This window comes from Gossypium arboreum, chromosome 7 (genome assembly GCF_025698485.1).
Source record: "Gossypium arboreum isolate Shixiya-1 chromosome 7, ASM2569848v2, whole genome shotgun sequence".
Classification (NCBI taxonomy): domain Eukaryota; kingdom Viridiplantae; phylum Streptophyta; class Magnoliopsida; order Malvales; family Malvaceae; genus Gossypium; species Gossypium arboreum.
Genome location: NC_069076.1, coordinates 77,802,921 through 77,824,383, shown reverse-complemented (window position 1 = coordinate 77,824,383; position 21,463 = coordinate 77,802,921). Strand labels below are relative to the sequence as shown.

The following is a 21,463-nucleotide window of genomic DNA, read 5'->3' as shown; positions in this document are numbered from 1 at the left end:
GTCGAAATTAAATTATTGTAGGGGCACATTCAAATTTGAGTTGCACATCTTTTTTAATCAAATTCATGGCTAAGTAAACAAACAAACCAAGCCCAGAAGAAGGGAGGAAGACTCAGCCCAAGCGGCCAAAGAAAGAAACGGGCCAACTGGCTTGACACAATCCAAAAGAAGAAAAAGAGAATATGGGCCAAACGACTAAGAAAGAAAAAGAAGGAAAAAAAGAGAAAAAGAAGAAAAAGGAAAGAAGGGCCCAACGACCAAGAAAGAAAAAGAAGAATAAAATAATAATTTTTTTCAAACCCCCACATTCCCCTTTCTTCTTCTTCTTCACTTATCTTCTTCACCAAAACCCTAACACCTCAAGCCGTTACCGTTTACCCCTTCACTGCCATCAATCCCTTGACCACTGACGACCTCTTCGCCACCACCACAGCCGTTAGCACCCACCATCGTCCAAAAAATGAAAAAAAAACACCTTAAAAACAACATCTTTCACCATCTACGCGCCACCACAATTCTCCACCTCCCTTCCGTCAAACACCTCCATTTGAAAGCCATCATTACAGCCGTTCACAGCCCCACTATTAGACCTACGCCAAATAACACCCCTCCCTTAAAACACCCTAAAAAATTTATCTTTGTTGACCCTAACCCAACCACCACTTGTACAAACCCCAAAACCTCACATTTTACCCCATAGCCACTGCTAGCATCATCCAAAATTTTGACAAAATTGAAACCACCATCCGTCGCCAATCTCTACCATCCGCCATTGATCTCTACTGTGGGCTACCACTAAACAGTCATCTCTGATTGTCTTTTACCCGAAAAAAATCTCATGGTTTATACTAGATGCCAATTAGCCAACATTTTACTGGTTTCCTTAAATCGAGGCCAAAGCTAATTTTCAGCGCCATCGGTCGTTGATCTTAACGACGAAGTTCCAAAACAACCACCACTGATAAACGTTGTTGGAACAAGTCAACATCGACAAAGAAGCCCGACACCGGTAATGATAGAAAGTTCACACGTTCGTCCTGACTAGTTTAGAAACACAAGGTATAATGTTCCAAACCTACAAATTGATTTACTATTATTAACGTTTCCTACAGGTTGTTTAGACGGAGCTAGAACGATAAACCCAAGTTAACAATCTACTCTTTGGCGAATAAGGGTCAGAGTCAACCCCGAATAGCAGTACTAAAGCTGCTGATATACCGAGCCTACTACAAATCCCAGTAAAAAATGAGTACCAACCTTCTTGTAATAATAGGCGCGACAGCAAGACCGAACTTATATAATGCCTCCAGAACAGAGACTTTGAAGATTTCTAAATTTTACAAAATTAGAACACCAAACAAGATATAAGGAAATTCAACATTGGCCAGTACTAGTTTGCAAATATATCTTTCTCTTTACTCTTGATGCACTTAACATGCGTGAGTCAATATTTAATTATTTTGCTACTATTGGTTGGATATCATATGCGAATATTTATTGTGTTGCATACTATGAACTTGTGTTCGAATTTTATGTGACATTTAACTTTAATGTGTTTGAAGTTGAAACTGTTGAAACCCTGGATGTAATTAAACTCAGATTGCTTGGTAATTCATTTTCTATGTCTATTTTTGATTTTAACATGGCCATGGGTTTCGTTGACCCTGACGATGTTCAATCTGATTCATACCATAGTGCTCTTCTTGAGATATCTAGTAATTTTGATGCCAATTTGCTTACTCGGTGTTAACAAACTCAGTATCCCAGACTTACAATTCTAAGACCTCTAAAGCTTTATTAGTGCATGAACCGGCCCTAAGGTACATTAATAGGTTTATCACTTTTAATTATTCAGGTCGCAATGATTCTACGTCTATCTTAACTAGAACAGAGCTATTTTTCTTATGGTGCATGCATTCCGGTTTTAGGGTCAATTTGGGATATTGGTTTGTACGTAATTTTCATGTTGTAATTTGAACTCATTGATCTCTCATACTCGGACTTTACATCACACACCTAGCCAAAAATATGCTTTCATCTAAATCTGATTTTTCATCATTAACGTATGCTTATAATATGGATCCTTTGGATTAATATTGTTTGGATTCTATGGGTTTGCTTGCCGACACCCTTACTTCATTTTATTTTATTTCCCCAGGTACACGAACTGCTTGAAGCAATAAAGTCTTTTGACGAAGACGTGATCCGACTACTAGAGAACAAGAGGAGCAACCACCTTCCACTATGGATGAACGACTTCATTGCATCGAGCCTCGCCTAGAAACAATGGAAGCTAACATCTCAAGCAGGCTCACCATCTTGCAAAGCAGTCACTTCCACAGCCCTCCGGCCTATTAAATATAAACGGGGAGTACACTTTTCTTCACTCTTATTATTCTTTTTTCACATTGGGGGCAATGTGGGCTAAGTAGGGGATCATGCTATACTTTTTTTTTTTTTGCATGTGTTTTGTTAAGAATAATTTCTTAATTTGTTTCAGAAATAAACCTCTAATTCTTATGTTTAGTTTACTTAAATAAGTGCGTGAATCATGAGTAACTATTGCTTGCTTGATCAATGAATATTTTATAGAATTGAAAATGTTATGCCTTAGTCAATATTTTATGAAAATTGTTGGCTCTTTTGAACTTACCTAATAAATGTTAAGAGTGAAGATTTGGAAATGTGACCAAGTTGAGTAATTGGGATGAGGTGCTTGGGTTGTCATCTCATTTTACGTCAAATGGTTTGGTGACAAGCCGAAGTTTGTAACACTCCGCTAATCGAGCTGCCTTGAGAAAGGAGAAATAAATCAATTAGGAGAATGTAAAATTGAGTAACCGGGATAAGGTGTTTGGGTTGTCATCTCGTTTCGTGTCAAAAGGTTTGATTATGTCTCGAACTCGTTAAAAATAAATAATTAAATAAAGAGAACGTGTCGAGTTAAGTAATCGGGGTGAAGTGCTTGGGTTGTAATTTCACTTCGCGTCAAAAAACTTGACTACGTTTAAATAAAATAATTAAAAAATAATAAAAAATATTGATAAATTTATATGTTGGGTATGATGGTTTCGCAAGTTTGATTAAGTCTAAATTTAGTGAAATAGTTAAATTTGACACACTATTCAAGATTTTATAAAATGCTTATTGATTGAGTTTAGCAATTGTTTATTTTGTATTCACCTAATTGTTTGAAGTATGTTTGACTAGGAAAGGGGGTTTTTGATTTTGAAAAAGATTGACGAGTTATTTCTAGTGGATATCATGCTTGAGGACAAACATCGACTAAGTTGGAAGCATTTGATATCAAGATAAACTCGTATTTTTAATATATTTATTTTTGGCTAATTATCAAATAAAATGCTATTAAATTTAGAGATCGACTACGAGAGAAAGAGTTGGCGGTTTGAGGGATCCTCGATTGTTATAACCAGCTTATCGCTTAGAATAGAAAATCTATTTCAAGGATCAATTCAAAATTGGAGTACACCGAAGCTATGCTAAGCTTAAAAATATTTTATTTACTAATTTACTTTATTTGTTTAATTTTTTTTTCAATTTCGGTTATGTTTTTATTTTATTTTATTACACTTCGTATTTCTTTATTTTATTATCTTTGTCAATTTAAACTCCCCATTTTTATTTTTTCAGCATTGCTACGCACAAGTCGTGGGCACGACTGTGACCGTGACAATGATTCTGGTCACGAAAAAAAGGTGAAATTAGATAGTCAGTCCCTGTGGATTCGACCCTACTGCTCTATACTGCTATTACTATTATTTTATCTTAAGAATTTATATTTGGTGGTTTCGACGCCTACCAAATTCCCACCCAAAATAAATTATAACTATTAAGTTGTAATTATAAAAAAAATTCTAACTAGTAAAGATTTTTATGTCAATTTTAGTAGTATAAATTATTATTACATAATTAAAAAAATATTTTTTGAAAGTAATTAAAATTAGGCACGAGGGTTTGATTGAATCGAGTAAAATAATTTAAGTTAATTGAGTTGACAAGTCCCATCTTGTTGTTTTAATTGATTTGAATTTTTTCGAATCGAGTAAAATTGTTAAAGTTAAATTAAAAAGTGAAACATGTCAAATTAAAATCTTATTACAATATAACAAATTTTATGTTAGAGTACATAAATTTAAAACCATATATATTTGAAAATTTTTCAAAGCAAAATAAGACAAAAAAAATATTTTAATATGATACACTTGAATCGTTAATTAACTTATTTAGGGCTCTAAAATTGTTATTTTATAAAAAATTAGTTTTTAACTTTCTTTACATACTCTTTATATATATATATATATATATTAAATTTGTATAATTTTTTTAAAAAATTCAACTTTTGGAATTTTTATAAATATTTTAAAATTTAATATTTATTTTGAATTTTTGTTGAGAGAGAAACCGGTTTGTTTATTTTCAAAACTAAAAGGAATCAAAGAGTATTTACACAATTTGTTATTTGAATTATTCAAATTGTAAAATTCAACTCGATTCGACTCAAACTCAAAACTCAAATTATTTATTCGAATTGACTTGAAAAAATGAAATAACTTAATTCAATTAACTTAAAATTGAAACTTATTTTTCAAATCGAATTTTGCAAACCTCTAATTTCTTTAATTCTCTAAACATATTAAGTGGAGTAGATCTATTATCTAAACATAAAATTAGATACAAATTAAATTATTGAAAACTTTTCGAATATTAAAATGAATGTGGATATATCATTTACTCAAAAAGAAAACAAAATAAATTGGATTAAAAGCTCCACCTAAAAGTTATTGCTATTATTAGCTATTAATATAGAGGGGGTTGTAACCGCCACCTAAGATCAAAGTCGGATGTAAAAGCTAATTAAGGCATTAACAGCCTAAAATCATCCTAGACCTTTCTTTAATGGCCTATCAACTCCCCTCTATGCAATGAAGATGGTTTCTGGTAGGCAGGATGATTTTTGTACCAAATAAACAAAACAAATTAACTCCATGTTTGGATGAATTCATGTGCAATGTGATTCCAACCACCACCTTTAATGTGGTAGTGTCCCTTTTGATGTTACTTGGGAAAAAAATTAAATAAGACATCCAACCTTGTGAGAAACCGAACACCTGCACCGCTATCCTTGACCATCCCCTAAGAAAAGGAAAATAAGATTGGAGAAAATCAGACGATTGTTGCTGACTAGGTAAACCCCAACCGTGTCTCGATTCTAAGATTCTGTGACCGTACGAGCTACGCTACACCTTTCAAGAAAGAGACATTTTTATAAAAATAACCTAAAAATTTAATTAATTATCAAAATTTTTTATTTTTTAATTAAACACGAAAATAACTTAAAATCTATAGTAAAAGTTGGTAGAGCCAAACATGTCACGTCAGTAATAGGAAAAAAATTAATTTTTTAGTGGAGCCTTGTAGAATGGCGTCACCTGTATAACTATTAGAAAAATAATATAATTTCTAAAAATATAAGAGATTTTTAAAAAAATTTTTTATTTTTTGGTGGAGTCAATTCATTTGGCGCTACCAGCCTAACACCTGTTATTTTTTTTTAAACTTTTAACTTTTATCTTTATCCTTATTTATTTTATTTATTATTAATTTTGAAAAATTTGAAATGTATATTTGAAATGTTTTATAATATATATTTAAAATATTATAAAACAAATAATAAATTTGAAAGGTCATATATTTAAAAATAATATATTTTAAGTAATTGAAAAACATAATTTCAAATATTATAAAATAAATTTAAAATATTTAATATTTAAAATAAACATTTAAAATATTATAAAACTAATAATAGATTTGAAAGATCATATATTTAAAATATTTAAATATTTTATATTATTAAAATATATTTAATATTTAAAAATAATATTTAAAATTTTAAAAATAATTTCAAATATATATATTTAGAATTTTAAAAATATATATTATAAAAATTTTAAATATACATTTTAAATTTTTAAAATTAATAATAAAAATAAATAAAATAAATAAGGATAAAGACAAAACTTAATAAAAGTTAAAAAAAAAAGAAAGAAAGAAGGACAAAGGTTAAAAAAGTTTTTAAAAAAATAATAGGGTATCAGGTAATCTGGTGGCCCCAAATAAATTGGTTTTACTAAAAAATAGAAATTTTTTTAAAGTTCCTATATTTTTAGAAATTGTAATATTTCACTGGTATTTATACAGGTAGTGCCATTCTATATAGCTCCATCAAAAAATTAATTTTTTTTCCTTGTTGTTGACGTGGCATGTTGGTGAAGCCAAATTTTTTGACTCCACCAACTTTTAGATCATTTTCGTGTTTAATTAAAAAAATAGATTATTTTAATAATTAATTAATTTTTTTGAGTTATTTTTTATAAAAAAGCCAACGAAAGAGCAATAAATTATGTCCACATACCATTTCCGTGTGCTGTCTGGCTTGTTTAGGAATCCAATGTCTGCGCTGGTAGAGTTAAGTATGACATCAAAGAACTTCATGTTGAACTAATTAACTTCAGTTAGCCACCGTCCAGGGTAGAGGTGGTCCAAGGTTCTTTGGTGCCCACGCCGCGTTCAATGCTAGCTGCCACTGTCTGTCAAAAGCCTCTAAAATGGAGGATTGGACAAATATGGGACTCGAAAAAAGGGGATTAGGTAAATTTTAAGACATTTTTTTATATGGCCAAGCCTTGGGCAAGAATTTTTGACTCAAGTTCATGAATATATTATGTTATAAAAATATTTTATTAATTATATATATTAAATAATAATTATATATATTTATATTAAATCAATAATTTAATAATAATTAAATTTATTATCCAAAATTAAGGGTAAACGTTTGATTGAATCGAGTGAAAAAATTTCAAGTTAATCGAGTTCACGAGTCCTATTTTATCATCCTAATTCAATTTGAATTTTTTTCGAATAGAGTCGAGTGAAATTAAATTTAACTCAAGTCGAATCGAGTAAAATTTAAAATAAAAATATTGTTATAGTATAACTAATTCCATATTAGAACATATAAATTTAAAATAATATATTTTTAAAAAATTTTCAAAGCAAAAAAATGATACTTGATTATTTCAGAAATTTTAAAATTTTTAACTTTTAGAATTTTTTAAAAATTATAATTTTTAAAATATAAATTTTAAAATTTTATGAATATTTTGAATTTTAAAAATTATTTTGAAATTTTGGAAATTATTTTAAATTATTTTTGTAATTTTTGTTGTGAGAGGCCAATTTGTTTATTTTAAAGTTGACAACGATCAAAAAAGTATTTATTAGGGGTGAGCATTTAATTGAATCGGATTAAATCGAATGAAAAAATTTCGAGTTAATCGAGTTGACGAATCATATTTTATCATCCCAATTTGATTTGAAATTTTCTCGAATCGAGTTGAGTGAGATTAAATTCTAATCGTATCGAATATATTTGTTCAAGTTAAATTTTAAAAAATAATTTTGGGTCCTTGTAACCATTGTCACCCATTGTAATAAAATTTGTCCACCTTAATCAAAATTTTTATTAATTTTCATCACCTCATAATTTATTTAATAAACTTTTATATACAAGTTAGCTTCTTTGTTTGCTTAGTTGTTTCAATTATCTTCAGATTTTTGTCACTACGTATTTTGGAATTAAAAATATATTAAATGTAAAATGTGATTTTTAATAAAAGTTATTTTAAAGATAAAATGTGAAATTGATACAAATATAAAATTTTAACATGAATATTTAATGGCATAATTAATAATTCAATTTTAATATAAATATTCAATATGACTAAACAATTCAATAATGTAAATAATATAAAATGTGAAATTTAATTTAATAATATAAATAGTAGATATAAATAAAATTATTACTATTTATGTTTAGTGATTTTTTAGATAATTTTGATTTTTATTTGAGAATAAAGAGTGAGAAGTAAAAGTTTAGGGGGAAAATAAAAAGTTTTGGGGATTAAAAGTTTGAGGGAAAGTAAATAAATAGGGGGAGTAAAATTTTAGAGGAAAAATATTAAAAAAAATTGAGGGGGGATGAGTTTGGGAGTAAAATTTTGAGAAAAAATAAATGCGATAGGAAAATTTTGGTAGGAAATAGATTTTGGATAGATTGGGTGGTTGGGATAAAAAATGAGTAAAAGTTTTGGGAGAAAGTAGAAAGGAATAAAAGTTTTGAGGAAAAAATAAAAAAGTTTGGAAGTTTGGGGTAAAAATATAAAATATTATAGTTTGATATTTGAATTATTCGAATTATTCGAGTTATTCGAATTCGAAAACTCAACTTGATTCGAACTCGAAATTCGAAAAAAATTCGAGTTGACTCGAATAACTCGATTCATTTAACTCAAAACTCGAATTTTTTTCGATTTTTTCGAGTCGAATCGAGTTGTGCTCACCCTAGTATTTACAGCAATTTTTTATTCAAATTATTCAAGTTATTCGAAATGTGAAATTTAACTCGACTTGAATTTGAAACTCAAAAAGAGTTATCCGAGTTGACTCAAATAATTTAAATAACTCGAAATTCAATTTTTTTTCGATTTTTTCGAATTAAATTGAGTTTTGATCACCCCTACCCAAAACCTAAAAAAAAAAAGCTTACCCAACTAAAATTTAAAATTTTAAAAATATATTTAATGCAATAAAATATTTATTATATTTCTTTGTGTTTTTAATATAACAAAAATTACTATATTTATAATAGTGTTTTTTAATATAAATACTTTTTAATATGTTAGAAAAATTTTATTTTAAAATTTTTAATGCATTTAATGTATTATATTTTTTAAAAATATTTTAAATAAAAAATAATTTAAGAAATCAAATACGAATAGACTAGATTTATTTTTCTTAAATTGGAACAACACATGAATACATTTATGCAATGCAGAACAATAAACAATAAGTAACATAATTTTAATTTTTTTTTGAAATAACACAACTGGAGTATATTAATTAATAAATAAATAACAATCTAACAACAGTAGTAAATGGAAAACTGAAACCCTTAAATAGTCAAACTGCATGTCGTAAAAATAAAAACTATACCCTAACCTAATTAATGAACTCTGTCATTTGAAAAGACATATCACAATCAAAATTCCATTCCCAAAACCAGGTCCTTATGGCTCTTAGAATCAGAAGCATTCAACAATGGCCTGAAATCCCCACTGCCTATTTTATCCTCCTGACTCTTACTTTCCTTCACTACTGTTTTCCCCAATCGGTGAGCAACCTAACAATACCTTGAACCTGATTTTCATTTTACAATACTAGAGATGCTCCCCCAACCATTCCTCGTGGATTTTTCTCCACTGCCTCTTTTGCAAAATCCGGCACCCCGTCAAGCAGATAAGTCTTCCCTTCAACCCTTAATCCTTCAATGGCCAAAAGATGAGCCACTTGGTTCCCCTGCCTCTGAAAATGCGAGAATCCACAGTTTTTAAATCTCTTCCTCAAAGAGTATGTAAGCACTGGTGCATGAACCATCATTCTTGTTTGCTACTTGTTTCTTTATCACCGTAAGCGAATCGCCTTCGATCACCACATCTTGAAACCCCAAATTAATTCTCAATTGGATTGCTTGGAGACATGCAATAGCGTCCGTAGCAAACCCTGTTGGTATGTGATTATTAATAATTATTGTTGACCCCAGAACAACCCCTTTTGATTTTTGATAACAATCCCCAAGCATGATTTCAGGGAATGAGCTTGAAAAGCCCCATCAAAACTTACCTTGATGAAAGTTTCTCTGGAGGCCTCCATCTTACAATCTCAACTCTCATAGCGTGTGACAGTTTGTTTAAGGCATCTAATTTTTTTAATTGAGCTTTAATCCTTTCTACTATTGCTTGAGCCTGATTTTTAATCCCATCCTGCATATATTTATTTCTTTCAGTCCATAACACCTAAAAAGTACACCCCACCATCTTGCAAATCTAGTTAGATGAGGTAGAAAATAAATTATCAAGTCAATCCTGAAAGATAAGACTAGTGAACTCCATATGCCAGTAAATGTTTAATCTATTTCACATTTCTACTGTAGTGATATAATCATGAAACGAGTGCTCTATAGTTTCCGGGCCATTCAGACACCTTGGGCAGCCTAGAGACCCCACTAATCTTCTATTGTAGAGGTTGTAGAAATTAGCAATATAATTTTGAAAAATCCTCTAGACTGTAATTTTTATCTTCTTTGGCAAGTTAAGTTTCCACAACTTCTTGAAAAAATTTGTATAATTTATTTAATTCTAGTAAATCCTAGATAAAAATGAATTTTGTATAAGAATGTTGTACCCATTACGAACCGAGAATACCCCAGATGCTTCACCTCACCAACCAATTGAATCCTTCTGAAGTGTTTGTGCTAAAGGAATACACAGAATTTTCCTTGCTTCCTCAATACTAAACATACTAGTAATCAACTGAAAATTCCACTACCCAGTTTGTTGATAAATTAAATTAGAGAAATTTGTTATATTTTGGCCAGTAGATCTTCTCTGAATTTTGTGCCCCTTCAATCCAAGAACCCACGCCTTTGTCCAAACATTAATTTTGGAACCAGTACCCACACACCAGCATAAACCCTCTCGGAGTAATCCCTTTACAGACCATATACTCTTCCAAGTATAAGATATGTAAGCTCCCAAGTTTGAATTCATGAAACTCGACTCCGGGTAATACTTTGTTTTTAGCAATCTTTCCAATAACGTGTTTGTATTAGTCAATAAATGCCAACCTTGCTTTGCCAGAAGCTCCAAATTAAACTTTGTTAAACTTCAAAAATCCATTCCTCTATTATCCTTGAGATCACATAAATTCAACCACTCACACTAATGAATCTCTTTCAACAAATACCTCATTACCTCCCTGTGATAATAGCTTCACATACCAACTTTTAATACGACTTAGCATACAATCATTCAACAAATTAAAAGCTTGTTTCTTTTTTCATCCAACCATTTTAGGAAAGCCTAAATATTTTTTTGGGTCTGATGAAAAATGTACCTCTAATTCTTCAGAGATCATTCTTCTTTGTTATTATTGTATGTTTGAACTGTAAAAAATAATTGATTTATCAAAGTTAACACATTAGCCTAAACTTCTCTCATACTCTTGTAAAATCTGCTTAAGACCAAGGCTCCTTCCCTTGTGGCTTCACCAAAAAAAAAAAAAATTATTGGAAAATAATAAATGAGATATTTCTCGCACTCCACGATAGATTTTTTCCCTTTTTAATAAACTATTTTTTCCCTTTTTGATAAACTATCCCTTATCGCTAATCTCATAAGGGTTGAAAGACCCTCACTACATATTAGAAAAAGATAAGGGCTAAGTGGATTACCTTGTGTAAGGCCCCTAGTTGGTGTAATGACCTCTCTTGTTTCCCCATTAAACATTACGAAATAAGAAACCGTACTAATGCATTCCATAATGAAATAAACCCAACCAGTTGAAAAACCAAATTTTAGCATTACTTCCCTCAAGAACATCTACTCCACTCTATCGTACGCTTTACTCATATCAAGTTTCAATACCAAAAAGTGTCTCCTTCCGATTCTTCTCTGTTTGAAGGCATTCAAAACCTCATAAGCTAAAAGAACATTATCCATGATTTGTCGACCCAGAACAAAAGCATTTTGTGCCTCATTGATATAATCATTCAACACTTTCTCGAATCAGTTTACCACTATTTTTTAGATAATTTTATAAAGAACCAAATATAGACTAATAGGTCGAAAATGCATAAACATGGTCGGATTCATAATTTTTGGAATAAGAACAATGTGAGTACGATTGATCTCTGATAAAGAAGTGCCTCCATTAAGAATATCTAGACAAAAGGAACCAACATCTTGGCCTACAATATGCCAATACTTCTAATAGAACAAAGCGAGTATACTATTAAGACTCAAAGCTTTAGTTGGACCAATCTTTTTTAGCGCAACAAGAATCTTCTCCCATTCATATTTTGATGATAAGATCCTGTTTTGCTCCTCCGTTATACACTGTCTCATCCCTTCTAAAATATGATCCAAGTTGTTAGAACCTTGAGATGAGAAATGATCAAAGAGATAAGTATTTGCTATATTTAACATACCTCATTGCTTCGTTATAGTCCTTCCGTCCTCACCTTGTAACCCCTTAATCTAATTTTTTCGAGGACGTTGAAATGTAAATCGATGAAAAAATGTCGTATTTTAGTCCCCTAATTTCAGCCAATTAGTTTTCTCCATTTGCTCGTAATAACATTTTACCTTGTCTATTTCCAAACTTTTGTATCCAAAAGCTCCGTAATATTCATATCATCTCCGATCCCCAAATTCAAATTACCTAATTTTCTCTGAAGTGTTTCTAAATTACCCTTCTTTCTCTTTTTCAACGAATCAGCCCAGTTCTGCAAACCTAAACATAAAAATTCCAGACGCTCAGGAACAGTCCCCCATTGGCACTCCATAATCTATGAATCTTAAGCTCACAAAACTTCTCTAAAGTCCACCATGATTCAAAGCGAAATTTCTACCGTGGTTTCTCCCTATCCTATTGTTTAGTAGTTAAAAGCAATGGACAATGGTCAAAAAACAAATGTGTCAAATGGAAAAGAAAAAAGTCAGGAAATTTCAACCACCAAGTCGAGTTCGCCACTCCTCTATCCAACCTTTCTCTAATGTTGTTTTCTGCAAAGTTCCATTTTTCCCATGTAAACCATAATCCTTCATATCCCAAGTCTTCAAGCTGACACGCAATCAAAATATCTCGGAACTCCTTCATACGCTCTTCCTCCCATGGTAACCTACCATTCTTCTCATAGGAATAAATAATCTCATTAAAATCTTCCTATACTATCCAAGGAAAACTTTGATCTTAACCCAACATTTCAAGAGATTCTAAACCTCTAACCGCCCTTACCTCAGGAGAGCCATAGAAACTCGTCATGATTCATTTTCCCCATCTGATTTTTCTTGAATCTCCACATTTATGTGATGCTTTGAAAAACTCTTTAAACTTACAGATACATCTCCATTCTATCCCAAACAAATCCCACCTTTCGTACCTTCAACTGGTCCATTAATTTCATTGTAAAACCCACATTTTGTATGAACACCCTCCATCTTTTGTGAATCCAACTTCGTCTCCATATAGAAGACAATTTGGGGATAAGTAAGTTTCAGCATATTTTGAAGCCTTTTAATTACTCGCGGACTCCCCAACTTGCGAACATTCCAGCATAAGAGTTTCATTGCTGCCAATCAGCTTGCCCTATGGCAACCATCGATAATTCTAAGAGAAGAGTCTGCATACTCTCTTCAGCTACCATCAATGCATCTGAACTACCAGAACCATTAGTAGTAGAAATCATTTGTTTCAGTCTCGTTTTGCCATTGAGACCTGCTGTTGGATTTTCCTCTAAATTGTGTATCGTCAAATCCTGTCCGTGCCCAATTGACTAACCTAATCGCTCTCTACTTTCCATATTCAGATTACCTTTCAAATTTATACCTAAGACTTATACCTAAGACTAGGTTAACTTGATTTTTATAATCCGATAGTATAGTACCCAGAGAACCTTCTGACTTACCATCCTCCCTCAGCCAAATACTCAGCGCCATAACCGCCCTCATTGTCTGAGCCCATAATGAAATATCCCATCCCATATCTCTCTCTTGGAAATTGTTATTCAATTGAACTAGACAGAAGTTATCCCCATGCCCCGACGGCCACATAAGAAACAAAATAATATGAGTTTCTCATATTGGAATTTCACATAAATAAATTTACTAGGAGAAAGCTGAAGTTACTTTTTTCGTTTTAGTGGCAAACGTACATCAATCTTTACCCGAATACGCATATATTGTTTTACCCCTCTAATAAATTGCCTTGAATCATACTCTTCAAACACCCTAATAAAATTACCAAACTATTTTGCAACCACTTCAGAGAAGAATCTCGACGAAAGATCGTGGATTTGAACCCAAAAAAATGAATAAATTAACGCAATTTACATCGGATCTTCACTCCTTTCCATATTCTGAAAAACCAACAAATGATTATTAAACATCCACGGCGCACCATTAACTACTTGATCGTTATCCACCCTATTATAAAATCGAAACAAATAGCGTTTCTCCCTCAAATCTGAGATCTACACCCCCAAAGAGTGCCATAGATTTGCCAACGTATTCCTCATTTTCAGGAAGTGAACAACATTAGCCGTAAGAAAGCATCTAACAAAAAAAAAATATTTGGGCCTGCACCTTTACTCTAGCTTGAATCTGCCATACTTCATCTTCTTCATTGTTGATATTCAAACCCTTCATTGCGTTTTCCATTGATCAAAGCCCTTAAGAATTCAACGTTAAATCCAACAATTTGTTACTTTTTCATTTTTTAAAAAAAACCTCGATCGATAAAATAAAATAAAAGAACTCTAAAATTAAAACTTAGAAACCAAGAAACGTGCCACAATAGAGCAAAAGAAAAAACATAGAAAATGTGTCATATTGGCAAATTGAAATTACACAAATTTAATTTAGACATCCTATTTTGTTTTAGGCGTAAGCCAAAATTAGCCCATAACGTTTGGCTATCTGGTCACTTTGGCCCTCTATATTTTTTTTTGGAGCACTTTGGCCCCTAACGTTTTAGTGGTCAATTTGGTCTATTTTTACCAGACATGTTGACGTGGCCATTAGTTGATTAACGACATTGATTTAAATTTTTTTTATTCCATCAAGGCGCCAATACATTTCATACCTAATTAAAATTAAAAATAATTAAAAAAAAACAATTGAACCAGATTTTCTAAAAAAGCCCAATCCTAAAAACAAAAAAACTCTTGAACCAGTTAATCAAAAGAGAGAGAGAGAGAGAGAGAGAGAGAGCAGACAATGAACACTAACTCGAGAAATTAAAAAATTTGTGTAAAAAAAGATTACCCAAAGGCTGTTGCAGAATCGCATTTGATTTTGGATGATATTTTAGGGTATGTTTTTAAAAGTTTTCACTTTGAAAATGTTATGTATGTTATTTCGATTCATGTTTAGGGTTTTTGAGTTTGAGGATTTAGGGTTTTAGGTTGTCGAATTTGGAGATTTTGATTTAAGGTTGTCGAATTTGAGGATTTGGGTTAGGGGTTCTAATTTTAGGGATTTTGTTTAGGGTTTTTTTATTTTCGAATTTTCGTTTAAGGTTTTTGAATTTTGGGATTTCTGTTTATTATTTTCAATTTTTGAGACATTGGTTTAGGCTTATCAATTTGGCTACTAATTAAAAGAGGAATTTTTGTGTATTTTAGTTTTTTTTGTTTAGGGTTTTTGATTTGGGGACTAAAAATAAGAAAACTTTTTGGTTTTAGGGTTTATTGGTTAAGGGATTTTGATTTCGATAGTGATAGTGATAGTGGTCGACCCCAACATTTGACAAATTTGAATGTTTGGTTATACCTTTTTGTTCAGTGCACGATTTTTATGTGGGGTTATAATGTTGGTTGGTGAGGACATTAATTCTAGGCATAGTTTGTAGGTGAACTTATTGAAGTGGTCCCTCCATATTTTGTTGTTTTTGTTCTGTGATTATATATGTAAACTTTATCAGATTTGATAATATAATTATTAAATCATTTAACTTTATATGCATTTTGTATTGTTCATATTATTTAATGTTTTTTTTGTCTATACCTTTTTTGGTTGCACTTTGTTTGTCTGTTAGTATGGAATCTTATTGTTTTCTAACTTTTGTAATATGTTTTTTATTGCTTAAACTGAAGATGTCTGTGGAGGAGGAATGCTACATAAACTTGTATGTTAGGGGGTAAATTTGTATGTAATCCTCATATTAGGTATTCAAGAGGTGAGATGGTGAGGCTGAAAGAGGATCCAAATACAATATCATATTTTGAGTTGTATAAAATAGTTAAAAAAAGGGTTAGGGTTTAATATATTGCATGTAATACCCCCTACCCGTATTCATTGTCGGAATAGGGTACGAGGTATTACCGGAGTTTACGATTTTTTTTTATATTCAATATAGCCCCTTTATAAATATCTAACCTTCCCTGCAATATTAAATTGAGGCCGATCCATATCAACCAAACCAATTCAACATATTTTCAAGATAAATTCATGTATATTTATAAGATAACGTCATCACATACCCAAAACCAGGTTTGTTAACCACACTAATGGCTAACTTTACATTCATTTCACGTTAACATTTACTTTATTAGCTTATACATGCCATTGATTTCCAAAATAAAGTTTCTTTATATACCGAAATCCTGAGGTTGATAGTGTGATGTGTCTCCGACCAAATCCGACCTCCGAGCTCTTAACACTACAAAACAGGGGAAAATGAAACAGGGTAAGCACTTTGTGCTTAGTAAGCTCATGTAACAAGAATTATACTTACCTAATATCTTCAATACAATACAATAAACATTCCTATATCCATTCAATGCATTATTACCCTAACATGCACAAACTCAACATTCAAGTTAGTACAATAATTTCCATGTACCAATAATATATACTATGATTGATGAGTTCATCAATACCATGATTTCCATTTCCTTGTTATTTTTCCATATTTATCCCATTTAATTTCTTGGAATTTTCGATGGATTTTCAGAGGTACACTTTTAGTGTACATTTCCGGGTCCGTCAATTCATATTCATGTGCGCACATTTCCATTTCAGAGAGCACACTCATGAACCTCATCCTTACAATGGGATTACTAGTCCAAAGCTAAATCCTCGCAGCGACAATTACTCTAACGAGCTTGGATCGAATTACTAGTACAAAGCTAAATTCAGACCCTAATTCGGATTACCCGTCCGGGCTAAATCCATTTTCCACATATTCTTTGGAGGGCTATATCAGATAGGATCACCCGTCCGGCTAGATCTTTTTACCGTCAATTCCTTTTAGAGATCCATCGAAATTTCCTTTCATTCAACCGGATTTCTTCCCTTTTATCAAATATATCAATGTTTCATAAATTTTCATACAATGAACTTTCAAATCATATTCACATCAATAACATACATTTCAAGCATTTAAGAATATAATTCAAGTTACACGAACTTACCTTGATACTTGTTCGTGTACAAAAATCTACTAATCCTGAACTTTTTCCTTTCCTCAGTTTAGCTTCATATTTGAATCTTTTGGATTAAATAAATAAATTTAATTATCAATTTAATACATTTCATGTTCATATGCAACAATTTCTATAATTTCATTATTATTATTTATAGTTTATTCAAAGCTGTCTATTTGAGTCATAGTCACTAAATTATTTATAACTTGAGCTACGGAACTCCAAATTAAGATCAATTAATTTTTCCTGAAACTAGACTCATATATCTTCTTACCATAAAATTTTCAGAATTTTTGGTTCAGCCAATAAGTACATTTTATTCTTTAAAGTCACCCATATTCTGCTGTCTGATAGTTCTGACCATTCTTCACTAAAAATTAATTATCTCTTCATACAGAATTCAGATGATATTCCCGTTTGTTTCTATTGAAAATAGACTCATTCAGGATTCTAGGAATATAAATTTAAGCCCCTAATTATTTTTATTAAATTTTTTATGATCTTTCAAATTCAGAACAGGGGAACTCGAATTCATTCTAACCTTGTCTCACAAAATTCATTATATCTCATGATTTACAAATTCATTGCTTACATCGTTTCTTCTATGAGAAACTAGACTTAATAAGCTTTAATTTCATATTTTTTTCATCTTCTAATTCGATTCCTAAAATTTATGGTGATTTTTCAAAGTTAGTCTACTGCTGCTGTCCAATATTGTTTTAGTGCAAGCTGTTTATTACCATTTTCCCCTAAGCTTTTAATAAATAACAATTTCATCCCTACTCAATTATCCTCTCAATTAAGCTGATTTTTCTCAATTAACACTTTATTCTATCACCTTAAACTAGTTTACAACCTTTAGGAATCAAAATTTCAGCAATAGACTTTAATTCCAAACATTTTCACAATTAGGTCCTAAAAATCAATTTCTATTGAAATTACCTAATAAAATCATCTCATAAACAAATTAAAGCTTTAATTTCATTCTATTTCATCATAAAATTACAGCACTGAACCATGGTAACTTTCAATTTCATCCATGAAATCAAAAACTAATGAATTTAATAGTAGGACCTAGTTGTAAAAGTCTTAGAAACACAAAAATTACAAGAAAATGGCAAGGATTAACTCACTTGGTTCAAAAATTATGGAATACCAGCTTAGAGAACCCTCCTATGGCATTTTTTGCTGCTGGAATTGAAGAGAAAAGAAGAGAAATCTAGATATTTCCTATTTAGTCCTAGTTTTATTTAGTTAATTTTGCAATATTCCAATTTTTCCCTTAATTTATCAATTTTCCTTCTGATTTCATGTCCTTGCCGTCCAGCCCAAATAAATTTTGGGTCTAATTGCCTTTTAAATCCTCTCTCATTAGACACTTAAGCTATTTAATCATCTCATCCACTTTTACACCTTTTACAATTTAGTCCTTTTCATTTAATTAACTATCCAAACATTAAAATTTCATAACGAAATTTTAATACCACATTACTAACATTTTATAAATATTTATAAAATTATTTTCGACTCGGTTTTACGAGATAAAGGTCCCGATACCTTATTTTACCCAATTTCTTCAATAATTTCTTTTTCTAACTAACCACTAAATCGGTAAAATTTTTTCTATCAATATTTTCATACGATTTTCCTATCATATCAATTTTCATGCAAAAATATTGAAATAAATTTCTCTTTAAATCGAATTTGTGGTTATGAAACTACTATTCTGATAACCTTGAATTTAGGCCATTACACTGCAACTAATTTATTTCCATGTACCTAGCAGTAGGACTTTGTAAGATAACATTAGGGTTGTGTGGAATGATAGTAGCACTATTGACATATTGAACTTCTGGGTTAAGCATAAGGAGGATGAGAATGTTTACTTGATGAAGATGATGTACTCTTCAGATGGTGATGATGATGAGAAGCTTCAAAAAGCTAAAAAAAAGTTAAGGGAAGTGGAAAGGGAAACCAGTGGGAAAGTTAAAGAAACAGGAGTTGATGAGACTGAAATTGGAAGCTTTGGAGAGCAGTTTCGGACTGAGGACCCTGAAGAAGTCGATGGTGAAAAACTAAATTATAGAGTTGGTAGGGAATAAGAAAGAAATGAGACTGAATATTTTGATAGTGATGATCATGGGAGCATACTTGGGTCAAATGATGATGACAATACTGATGCTTATAGAAGAAGAAGTGGGTTCCCCACTTACAATCCAAACTTAACAAGTCCACACTTCTGTACTAAGATGTTGTTTAAAGATGGTAAGCAATTTAAATTTGAAATTCGTAAGTACTCACTGTGTTGTAAAAGAGAACTTAAGATAATCAAGAATAAACTAAATAGGGTTAGAGTTAAATGCATTGCATCTAAAAAGTGTAAAAGGGGATTATTTGCAAGTTACAGTAACATGTCCAAGTGCATGCAAGTGAAAAGTTTTCGTGATGAGCACAATTGTTATATTTGTTTTAGAAACAAAATTGTTAATGTGAAAGTAATTGTAGAAATTTTGAAGCTACTATTAGGGACCACCTAAAAATGAAACTAAGGGAGACACAAAGAAAGCTAGCTTCAGAAACACAAAGAAAGCTAGCTTCAGAAATGCATGTAAATGTTAATATGACAAGGTGTATGAGGGCCAAGAAAATGGTGAAGGATAAGTTGGTAGAAAACTTTGTAGAAGAATTTGCTATGCTGTGTGATTATGCTGATGAGTTGAGACTACAGAATCTTAGAAGTACTATAAAGTTGGAAGTTAATAGAGTCATACCTGAATCTCCACCACATTTCAAGAGGCTTTATGTTTGTTTTGAAGCACTGAAAAGAGGTTGGAAAGAAGGGTGCAGACTTATACTAAGTTTGGTTGGTTGCTTCTTAAAAGGTCTATTTAAGGGTGAGATGTTGTTTGCTGTTGGGAGAGATGGAAACAATCAGATGTACCTAGTTGCCTGGTCTATTATTGAGGGGGAATGCACTGATTCTTGATCATTATTTCTTAGTATTTTGATAATAGACTTAGGAATGGAAGATGAGTTTATATCATCATCAGTGACCAACAAAAGGTAAACAATGCTATTTTTTTGCACCAATTTATTATTGATGTTTTACTTATGTTTTGTAAATTAATTTGCAGGGTCTTGAGATAGCTATAACGCTTGGTTTGTGCAAGTGTACACAATCATTATCAAGTAATAAGTAAGTAGAAGAGTTATCGTCTCTACAAGGACTGTGTATGTTAATCAATATATTGCAAAATTAAAGTTAACAATTTAATGATAAAAACACAATATCTTGAGTGATGGGTGACTAACTAAACTAAATTATTTAGATGCAAGATTGATCCTTAATGCAATTTAAACTAAATATGAAGTATGAAATGAATAGGCTAGGATAATTACATCATTCAACTTAGCTTATTTTTATCGTGCTTAACAGCGTTCAAAAATTATTTCATGGCAACTTGATTTTTCATGAGTTTGGAAACCAAATTAAGCCATTTCGGAATCTTTTACTTAGTCAAACATGCATTTTACTAATCATATTAAACTAAGGGTTTCTTAGGATTCATATGAAGTAACAGGGACGAGTTAGGTTTGAAACAATTTAATCACATAAACTTAAAAACTATGCAAGATAATAGAGCTCGATAAAGTTATTACAAACCTTTAATTTAGTCGGGTTAGGATCTAAATTAATCATGCACATTTCAATTATTGTGTCCAGTAGTCATCGTCTGGTTAGGATCGCTCAGCTAATTCTAATGCATCCAATCACATATGAATGAAATACATACTTGAGTTTAATTGAAAACATGATCGACTGAGGTACAAACACTATAGACATGATTCAAAAAAACTTCACTAAATAAATGTAATCATCCTAGCTAAGCAGAATTAAGCTACCATTATTGATGACAAGATAATAAAACACATTGCAAACATGGTTAAAATCAAAATAGCAAAGTAAATGAAGAATAAACTCTGTCGAATCAGCAATCTCTTGAACTTTGATTGAAGATGTTTTCCTTTGATCTTTGTGTTGCTCCTTTGCTAATGTCTCCTCAAGGTGGCCGACTAAGAGATGATCTTATTAAGGTATTGCTGACTAAGAAAAGAAAGAACTATAGGATGCTATGCGTGGGAATGAAGAGGGGAAATGAGAGAATGAAAAAACGATATGAAATGAGAGATGAGGGATTGATTAAGGGATGAGAGATATGTGAGATGGGAGTGGGTATTTATATTTGAGGTTGGTGGAAGAGTTTACTAAAAATAGTGAAAAATATTCCCCCATTTACTCCTTTACTTGGCTGGCCACACATTGTGGAAAAGGGTGGA

At 31.2% G+C, this 21,463-nt stretch overlaps 2 long non-coding RNA genes across 2 annotated transcripts; one reads left to right on the top strand and one right to left on the bottom strand.

Moving 5' to 3' along the window:
• The first annotated feature begins 8,947 nt into the window (after positions 1–8,947).
• LOC108485638 (uncharacterized) lies at positions 8,948–10,562 on the top strand. The gene is made up of 2 exons (XR_001871341.2): positions 8,948–9,648; positions 9,730–10,562. It is a non-coding gene; the product is annotated as an uncharacterized LOC108485638 (long non-coding RNA).
• Positions 9,642–14,519, bottom strand: LOC128295217 (uncharacterized). Its single transcript, XR_008285557.1, has 2 exons — positions 14,283–14,519; positions 9,642–9,902 (listed from the first exon to the last, which is right to left on the bottom strand). It is a non-coding gene; the product is annotated as an uncharacterized LOC128295217 (long non-coding RNA).
• Between the last annotated feature and the right edge of the window lie 6,944 nt (positions 14,520–21,463).